Source organism: Mytilus galloprovincialis, chromosome 13 (assembly GCF_965363235.1).
Source record: "Mytilus galloprovincialis chromosome 13, xbMytGall1.hap1.1, whole genome shotgun sequence".
In the NCBI taxonomy this organism is placed as follows: domain Eukaryota; kingdom Metazoa; phylum Mollusca; class Bivalvia; order Mytilida; family Mytilidae; genus Mytilus; species Mytilus galloprovincialis.
The window spans coordinates 709,495-720,861 of record NC_134850.1 but is presented as its reverse complement, the minus strand read 5'-3'; positions in this window follow the sequence as shown (position 1 = coordinate 720,861).

Here is an 11,367-nt window from a genome sequence, read left to right as displayed (position 1 = left end):
TGAAATGGTTTAACTCAATCAAAATACATATTAACAAAAAGTAGACATGCACTGAACGAAAAAAAAATTGATCTTAGACACAATGTAAATAAAAAAATAATTAAACAAGTTTTTTTTTTATGTACATCAGTATCAGATTAACAACCATAACTTTACACAAAATGCCGCCACGTATTTAAATGTGGTTGTAAACGAATTTCTAATGGAATAATCTTGTTTTGATGTTAATTTTTCTCCATAGTATCTTCATGAAAGGGATTGGCAACATTTTAATAATTGATTGCATGCAAATGCCTTTAACGTGACGGTATATGCGAGATCAGACTTAAAAGGAGAGAGTGAAGAATAGTCAGACTCTACATACAGACTTTCAATTTGCGTGGTTATAAAGGTAGCAAGACACAGACGAAACTTTGGTAATGCACAGCCTTGACAAATTCGATCGTTGATTCTCTTTCGGAGCTATACTCTATGAAACCATTAACTAGTTTAGACCAAACGGGACATCTATATACATTTATTAACATTTGAGATCATCAGCCCAGTCAGAGCTACCCATAACGTTTAAACAATTCAAAGCTTTAACATACTTCGATTTTAACTATTTGATATGGGGAGAAGTTAACCTTCTGTAGCGATTTTAATTTGTCAGTAGTATTAATTATTACATTTCTATATGAGAGTGATATTGTGTTATTGAATAAGGATTATTGTTCGACTGTTATATTATGTTGAACTGATATTATACATTTACATTGTGATTTAAATTGAGACTTTGCGTTGTGGTTTGTTTTCTTTGTGCCATTTTAACTTGGATTTTACGTAATTTACGCTACCTCAAAATAACACATCGACAAACAAGAATCCATAAAAAACGACTACGCTACACTTATATAAAAAAGAGACAAAAAAACGTTGTTATTTCCCGATAATTTTTTATGTTGAAATTTTAGATCAATCCAGATGCCCTTTTTCAACTCTACAAGAACACCTCTGTACTTGGCATTCTATATTAATCATATATTATACCATGTGACAAATTGAAAATCTGCAATTGTTTTTTTTTTATATCTGTTCATCAAACGTCTTCATAAAAAAAGGCTTACATAAACGCATGAACAGACACTATCATTCAATGGTAGTCATATTTTGCAAGAATTTTATTGATTCCTTATATTTATTAAATTGTTTTTCGATAACACAACTAGTAACTAAGAGACCAGCAACATGTATGAGGTAAATAGTGGGATATTGAGAATCTATCCCTTAAAAAAACTTAAAAAGATACTGATTTATCATTCAGGTTTGTCATTTACGAATAGAAGACGGACATTAAAACACTTTATCGACTTCCTAACAATATCTTTTGACTTTTATCCAATTTTCCCATTTGAATTAAACATATCAATATCGCATTGTAAACTGTACCATTCGATACTAGTTTTAGACTATTGCAATAGCCATGCAAAGTAAGGTGGAAAACTATAATTTTACCAAGGTGAATGTATGTCAACCGCAATTTGACAACGAACATATTCATTTAACGGATAATGCTAAAACCGATAACAATAACAAATTTGCATGTACTGTGGTCTCTTTCTGCTAAAAAAAACAACTAACAAAGGGTATTTGATAAAAGGGTATAATTTCGCAATTATGTGTAGGCTTAGGTGGTTAAAATATTGCTACTCTTTTGTCCAATTAAAGTTTTTAATAATAGAAACTGATTATTAATAACTTATGTGGATATAGTAAAAAATACTTTATCAGAATGAAATAATAAAGATCACAATTTAGAAAATAAAAAATGAAATGGGATACCATAAAAAGTGAAATAAGAGACGCAACCGTCAAATATTCGAAATATAAAAACATTAAATTACGGGAAAGAGAGTCCAATTTAAAAAAAACGACAAGACGAAATTCAGAAAACTCTCTCTGGTACATATTTAGATAAAGATATACATAATCTTTTGATTGAATTAGACACTGTTAAAGAAGATTGACAGCAAATAGTAAATAACCAAACAAGGGGGCTAGTATACGATCACACGCCGAGCACTGTGAAGGCAATAAAGGAAATTTAAAATATTTCTTATCATTAGTAAAACGCAATTATAAAAATAAATGTATAAACAAATTAGTTGTAAACGACATTGAAATTGTGTCACAAGAAAAAATTCCAAACGAAGAGAGACATTTCTATGTAAATTTATACGCATCTAAAGAAGACCCTGATAAATATTCAGGTGATTCTAATTTTTTTGACTTAAATTTTATTCCTGAGCGTATAGATCTGGAAAAGGATATAGGCGATGCAGATATTTCAGAATGTGAATGCGTTAAAGTTTTTAAAACATTTAAAAATAATAAAAGCCCTGGTACAGACGGGCTTACTGCTGAGATTTACAATTTTTTCTGGATTGATATAAAAAAATATGTGTTTGAAAGGTATGAATATTCCTTTGAAACCGGACCAAAGACGGGGTATTCTTACTCTTATTCCAAAGAAAGATAAAGATATAACAATCTTGCCGAACTGGCGTCCCCTCTCTGTCTTAAATTTTGATTATACATTATTAGCCAAAGTTATTGCGGAAAGAATGAAATTATTTCTTCCAAAGCTTATAGATCCGGACCAAACGGGATATGTGGCTGGTGAAAATCTACGACTCATTGTGATATTATACTGTTGAATATTTTAAAGAATTACCCAGGGCTTATATCACTGGTCGATTTCGAAAAGGCGTCTGATACGCTAGAATGGAAATTTATTAAAAAAACATTGGTTTGTTTTAATTTTGGTAGCAATTTCCGGAAATGGGTCTTAACTTTATATTCAAATATATGTAGTCTTGTCGTTAATAATGGATTTAGTTCTAGTCCATTCACAATTGAGAGAGGTGTTCGACAAGGGTGTCCTTTGTCTCCTTTTTTTAATTTATTCTGCCCGTTGAACTGCTGGCAATAAGTATTCATAAGAACAATCAGATATCTGGTATAAACATTGGGGATACTGAAATCAAAATGTCACAGTTGGCTGATGATACAACTTGTTTTTTGAAAGATGTATTCTCCGCGCAAATGTTATTAGATTCCTTTAACGGTTTTGAGAAGTGTTCAGGATTAAAAGTACATTCTTCTAAAACCGAAGCAACATGGATTGGAAGAAACAAGTTCAACAAAGAAGGTTCCCTTCCTATTAAATGGACAGATGGTTTTAAAACCTTAGGTTTAAAATGTAATGCTTCTGAAGAATGTTTTGTTCTAATTTAGATACATGCATACAAAAAATGGAATCAATAATCAAACTATGGAGGATCAGAAACCTTTCCTTGATCGGAAAAAATGTAATTCTTAAATCACTTGCAATATCGAATAAAATTGAAAATGGAAATGGGGAATGTGTCAAAGAGACAACAACCCGACCATAGAAAAAAAAAACAACAGCAGAAGGTCACCAACAGGTCTTCAATGTAGAGAGAAATTCCCGCACCCGGAGGCGTCCCTCAGCTGGCCCCCAAGCAAATATATATTAGTTCAGTGATAATGAACGCCATACTAATTTCCAAAATGTACAGAAGAAGCTAAAATTAAAATAATACAAGACTAACAAAGGCCAGAGGCTCCTGACTTGGGACAGGCGCAAAAATGCGGCGGGGTTAAACATGTTTATGAGATCTCAACCCTCCGCCTATACATCTAGCCAATGTAGAAAAGTAAACGCAAAACAATACGCATATTTAAAAATCGACGCTTGTGTATGTCATTTCATCTACACATGTACCAAAATCTTATGTAATTAAAATACAACGTGATATTAATAGTTTTTTTATGGAATGGTAGTACTCCGAAAGTTAAATCGGAAGTTATTCAAAAGTCTCTTAGCAAGGGGTGGGGGGGGGGGGCTGAACGCTCCAAATTTTGAAGTACAGCTGTTATCTTTTCGTATTATGTGGGTAAACAGATTTCTGTCAGAACATGACTCCAAATGGAAACATGTTTCAAAAGCATTTGTTTCCCTTCTTGATTTAAAGGACTTGTTTATGAGCAGATGTGAATTTTTTGAATTTGAAAACACCTCTTTTTTATATAGAAGTGCTATCTGCTTGGAAACGTTTCAAGGGTATTTTCATCCCGTTAAATGCATTTCATGTTAAAAAGGAATTTATTTGGTTCAATCCGTTTATCAAAATTGATCAAAAAAGTATTTTTTACAGATCTTGGTACATAAAAGGCATAAGGTTCACCAATGATATTGTAGATGATAAAGGCGAATTTTTGTCTCATGACGCTATTAACAAAAAATATAACCTGAATGTCACTTTTGTAGACATTCTATCTATTAAGCTTGCTATACCACGTGACCGTAAAGATTTGTTATTACAACAACACATGTCACCTAACAGCAACTCATTTGGATTTCTTTTTGAGCATGAGAATAAAAAATGCCTATAAGTAAATTATTTGCTAAAGATGTATATTCACTTCTTATCGATCGGGGAAGTATTTCTCCTATTTCACAACAAAGAAGGGAAGAAAGTTTTAATTTAGAAATTAGTGACGAACAATGGAAAAATATTTATTCATTAGCTTTCAAATGTACTATAGAAAGCAAACTACAAGCTTTTCAATAGAAACTACTACACAAATTAGTCTCACATAATTATCTTCTTGCAAAATATAAACTTTCCTTAACTAATGAATGAGCCAGTTGTAAAGAAATAGAAACCATAGAGCATAAATTTTTTGAATGTACAGAAATAAAAAAAAAAAATGGAGAGATTTTTCAAATTTAATTTGGTGGTATTCAGTTTTTGGAGTAAAACTATTTATGAATAAAGACAGTGTCATTTTTGGTGTATTGAATTCTGATAACTTAGTTATAAATTATTGCATTCTACAGGCAAAATATTACATTTATTATGTAAAGAACACACAATTAGACAGACTGATCATATCTGTGCGAGCTTTTCTTAATTTGTTTAAAAGACGTCTGGATATATTAGAATATTTATATATTTCTAAAGACAAACACGACTCATTTGTGAACAGATGGGGGGGGGGGGGGGATTTATGAAAACTATTTAATTAAATTTATTTTTTAATATGATTATAGTATAATGTATTCCCAAGTATTCTTAAGACGTATCATATACTGAGTATTCACACCACTAACTTGTAAATTTTTACAATGTCTTATTTGCATAATGTCAATAGTATAACAATGCAACACATGTCATGTCATTCACTTGTGTCTTGTAAAAATGTATGTATGCACTGTAGTTTGAGCACCAAAAAGATCAATAATTTAAAAAAAAAGATTATTACTAACTGAGTGTTGTTAATAAATCATTAAGTAATACACTGCTCTTAATTTCAAGTTTTGTTGGAAACAAATATTAGATTTAGTCAGTTTTATTAAGTATAATTACTCGCCAAATTTGTGTTATACTAAAAATAGATTAAGGACTGAAAGCATATTTACATAATATTTGTGTTATATGAATTTAAGGCGCAATTACTACATAAGTAAGCCGCCTACCAAAAGCAATAACAACAACAAGTATGATTTGCATTTATTTTGCATCATTGTTCCTCTTTATTTTCTCTTCCTAAATTACAAAAAAATATCTGACATTTATATTGATATTGAATTCATATATATTGAATTCATATATTTTGGAGTCAACATATGATTTTTATTACTTTTAACCGGCAAATAAGGGAATAGTGGGAACATCCTGTAGTTTTCCAGCCAATAAAGAATCAAACATGTTTATTTGTAATTTATTTAAACCCCCCTCCCCCTCTCTTTTTCCGTTTTTTTTCCAAAGAAAGTCAAATGTTAGCTTAATTCGCTCAAAATTTTCATACACTGCTTGCGTAAAATATCGCAATAGTGTATGACGTTTATCTTTTATTTGACATGTTTTTTTTAAATTATTTAATTCTTGAATTTCTTTAAAAAAAACCCACTCTCAGCTGACGGAAAGGGGAAAAGTTTTGTTTAAACATGTTAAACTGTAACCTACATTTACTGGTATTTGGACATTTAAGTTTCTAGTCAGTCTAATTTTGCTTCTTCTTCTAAATTAAAAATTTCCGGTTAACAAAACTATGAATTTTACGAAAAACTAAGGATTTTTTTTATCCCAGGAATAGATTACCAAAGCTGTATTTTGCAGAATTTATTTTGTTATTTTTGGGTCTTCAATCCTCTTCCGATTTTTACTTTTTTGGCTTGATAGCTATTTTGATCTGGGCGTCACTGATTGTGTAGACGAAACGCGTGTCTGCCGTATTTAATCATAATCCTGGTACCTTTGATAACAATTTACACCACTGGGACGATGCCACTGCTGATGGACGTTTAGTCCCCGAGGGTATCACCAGCCAAGTAGTTAGCCCTTCGGTATTGACATGAATATCAATTGTATGGTCATTTTTATAAATTTTCTGTTTACTAAACTATAAATTTTACGAAAAAAAATAAGGATTTTCTTATCCCAGGAATAGATAACCTTAGCTGTATTTTGCACAATTTCTTTTAGAATTTTGGGTTCTCAATGCTCTTCAACTTTGTACTTGTTTGACGTTATAGCTATTTTGATCTGGGCGTCACTGATGAGAAATGTGTAGACGAAATGCACGTCTGGTGTATTCAATTATCATTCTGGTACCTTTGATAATAATTTACACCACTGGGTCGATACCACTGCTGGTAGACTTTTCGTCCCCATAGGCTATCACCAACCCAGTAGTGAGCACTTTGGTGTTGACCAGAATATCAATTATACGGTCATTTTTATAGATTTCCTGTTTACAAAACTATGAATTTTACGAAAAACTAAGGATTTTCTTATCCCAGGAATAAATTATCTTACCTGTATTTTGCACACATTTTTTTGGAATTTTGGGTCCTCAATCCTCTTCAACTTTGTACTTGTTTGGTTTTATAGCTATTTTGATCTGGGCGTCATTGATGAGTCATATGTATAAATTTCATGTTAACAAAAGTATGAATTTTACCAAATAATAAGGATTTTCCTATCCCAGGAATAGATAGCCTAAGCTGGATTTGGCTCACATTGTTTTGGAATTTTGCATCCTCAGTCCTCTTCAACTTTGTTCTTGTTTGGCTTTTTAACTATTTTGATCTGGGCGTAAATGATGAGTCTTGTGTAGACGAAACGCGCGTCTGGCGTATATATACTAATACACGAGAAGACCTTATTTTGTGTGTCGCATCTCTTTTTTCCACAATAAACTATTCATCATGCCTCTGTGTCCTATAGGATACATACATAGTCGCATTTGTCATCCATTCTTATGATTATTCAGTTTGGGTTATTTGGGGAGAAAAACTAAAATGATTTGTTTTTCAATAACGTGGTGTATAAGGTGAAATAATTGAGTAATAGCGTTCACATTTCTTTCACCACCTTAATCTGTTAGACGTATTTGAAAATTGAAACAACTTTTCCGTATATTCAAACACTTAACTTGGTATTTATAACAGGAATAACATCAAATTCAGACAGTTATCACTAGTATTATATGGAAAAACAAAAATAATGTTTCAATTGCTTTGGTTTTCGGCTTAGTTATAACCTCTTTAAGTGATTATGACTTATTATGGATTTTTTCCTTCTAAATTATAACACAATCGAATATTTATAATAGTGAATATAGACTCTTTTTTACACCTATTTGATGGTTTATCCTTAAAATATATTTTAAAAATACTTGTAGTTGCCTTATATGTAAAAACATCTTGTTTGAAATTTACCAATACATTTATTACTCCCAAATTAGTTAAAACTTTTAGAAAAGTGACTGAACACAGATTTGTTCTCAAGGTGGTCAAATATTTAGTCTCTGCTATATAAAAACTAAATGTTATAATGTCTTAATTAGAATCAATATCATTAGTGAACAACGAGCTGCTTTGTTACAAAGGAATTTAAATGCATCCTAGAAGGCTGACATCTAGAAAATCAAATGTTTTGCTATATCTTTTTTCGTATTAATTTTGAGTATGACTTAAAACAGTCAATGAAAGTTATGACACTCATATTTCTATGAAATTGAAAGTAAAAACACTTTATAAATATCAGCTGGATAGATTTCAAGTATTGGAAATCCAGTGATGTGTAAAGGATGAATCAGTTAAATAGCTGGGTTAGACCGTGGGTTTTCCTGTTTGAATTGTTTTACACTAGTAATTTTTTTTTAAACCAGTATTAAACTTAGCTGCTCCAGAAGGGTCAGCAGTTATAGTCACAAAAGTGACTCCTGCCTGTGTGCTGTTGTATAATTAAATTGATTAGTATGTCCAGTATCTATGCATATAGCTACTATTACAATAGCAGGTTGATAACTCAAACCTTTAGAATCACAATTTAAAACTGTATACAAAGTCTCTTAAAATTTACTAAAATTACACGTTTGATTTGAAATGGGGGTTTCTGGGGAATGAATAAATAAAGGCAATAATAGTATACCTTTGTTCAGAATTCACAAATAATATGTGGACAACAAATCCATGTTACACTTTAAATCAGAAGGAACACATCAGTTATTCTAAGAAACAACTAAACAATAGAAACACTGAATTGCAACAAAAACAAATGTCAAATTACAACATAAAAACACTATTTAATAGATAAGAATATTTTAATGGGTGACTTTGTAATTTTTTAAAAGAAAGTCGAAAGATAAAGAATGGATGTTTAAATTTACAAGTAAATGACAAACTGCCAAAGTCATGCCAAAAATGAAACATGACCAAAGGCAAACAACAATATTTACATCACAAAATGGGAGTTAAATTAATGTCGATCAACATGAACTACCACAAAATCCGTACATGCTACCCTTGATGTAATTACAGCAATTTTATATGATAGAAACGAAATCCTTAGAATTCTTCGCATTAAAATTTGATGTATTAAAAAATATCAGAAAAGCCGTTTTTCGTTTTCTCTTTTTTGCTGCCATTTCGAAAATTCTCGATATTAAAAAAAATCTAAATGCAACAGATTAACTTACTAGATAAGATATTTATATTTCATTTACTTTTAAAAAAGTTGTGTGGGTTGTTTTTAAACATGGTTGTGTAATTTAGACGTACACCATGTTGGAAGTCTCTAATTGGGTCCATAGCTTCAAATTATTATTAAACATATGTTAAAAACTGTGCAAAGTTTCATTCTATTATCACCTATCCCACGATTTTGCACGTACCAGCTGATTTAGTATAACGCACATTGATCCCCTGATGGAGTTTATGATATCGTTAAACAAATATAATTTAATTTGAATAACTTAAGCATTGTTAAGCACTTAATATATAGTTAATCTAATCATGTAAAATTGAAGTTAGTTTGATGTTAGTATAAAATGATGGTATGAAGATTGCACTTGACATGATAAAATTACAAATTACTTGTAAAAGGTTATAATATGTCACGTAACAACATATCAACGGATTTGCAATAACAAAGTAACATGCCTTTTGGATAGGATAGACTCATAGTCCTGTTTTGTTTGAAGTATTCACTGACCTGTTAAGGGAGCTCGCTTCTCGGTTTCAAAATAATTAACTTTTCAAGACACTAGTTTATATTGATAGGGGACTAATAATGGAATCCAAAAAGCAAAAAACATATATAGGTCACCGTGCTTGTTTTCGAGATATTAGCCATTGAAATTTTGGCGGGAAAATATTCTCTCTTGACTTTTCATAGCTTTATCATTGACAAGTTTAAGTTCTCAAAAACTATTAAAAAATAATTAAAATTTTATAAGACATTTATAGATGACTTATCATTATACATGTAAAAGATTTACAAAAAGAAAAATGGAGGTCACCGGGCAAGGCATTCAAATAGATAAAACCAGAGGATTCCGAAAATCTGACAAAAAATCTAAAATATGACAAGCCAGCTTCCTTAAAATTCCTTTGGAAATTGTAATGATTTCATTATTTCCAGCCCACCTGTTAACTGTTTTTTTTAGTAAGAACCTTATCCTTCTAAACATTTATCTGATTTTATTTTCAAAATCGTTTTTTTGTTTGTTTGTTTGTTTGTTTATCTTCAACGTTAATGCAATTGTAATATAACACATATTATAACACATATTATAATATTTACATTATATTAAACAAAGTCTTCAACGATTTAATAAGTAAATGCGTTGGAATAATTATAATATTGTGAGTGTGTTAACTATTCAGAATGACTTAAAAATCGGCTGAAACATAAGAAGTATACAGGTGAATATATCTACAACATTTCTGTGTTTCTAATTAAGGTCTTTCCTTTTTCAAAAGGGAAAGACCTTACTGTATTTCTTCTGTTTATCATTAGGTCTTTCCACTTTTCTGTGGAAAGACCTATTGTTTTTCTTCTGATTATTAAGTCTTTCCACTTTTCTGTGGAAAGACTTATTGTTTTTCTTCTGATTATTATTAGGTCTTTCCACTTTTCTGTGGAAAGACCTATTGTTTTTCTTCTGATTATTTTTTTTTTCTTCCGCCAAATTTTGTTCTTGCGATAAACATTTGTTTCGCAATATGTCGCTTAGATATTTGGTATATGATATTGAACAGTTTATGCGCTTTTGAAATTTACCCTGTGTAACAGAATACTTTTCTTTGTAGGACTTATCTCCCCAAACACTGTTTTCCTTGTGATCACAACTCCTTCGCAACCGTAAAAGATTACGACAAATTTATTTTATAAAATTGCTCGTTATATCCTTCGCATGATTTGTCCAATTTCGACCGAAGCAATATGAACGCTCCATATGAGAGTTATTTCCCTTTTTGTATTTGAAATTTTGAAATGTATTTTAAACTGGAACACCATAAGTGATAGAGACCTAGGATCTTTTGATTTGAGGTCCTTGGTCTAAAAAAATGAAAATTAGGTCAAGGTCAAAGGTCAAGGTCATATTCTAATTTTTGAATTTGTCTTATTTTCACTCATTTTCATTAACCTTATAAGATATCGACAAATTATGTTTACTAAATTGTTAGTTGCGACATGTCGTAACATAATAATTTTGGTTGAAAGTGTGCGTAGACAATAAATGGGAGTTTTAGCCCTATCATATCTAAAATTATGCGTTAAGTGATATAACTTATTTACCATACATATTAGAGACCTAGGGTCTTTTGATTTGAGATCCTCAGTTTGTGACCTTGAAATTGAGGTCAAGGTCAAAGGTCAAGGTCATATTCTAATTTTTTTGATTTTGGCTTATTTTCACTCATTTTCATTAACCTTATAAGATATCGACAAATTATTTTTACTAAATTGTTAGTTGCGACATGTCGTAACTTAATAATTTTGGTTG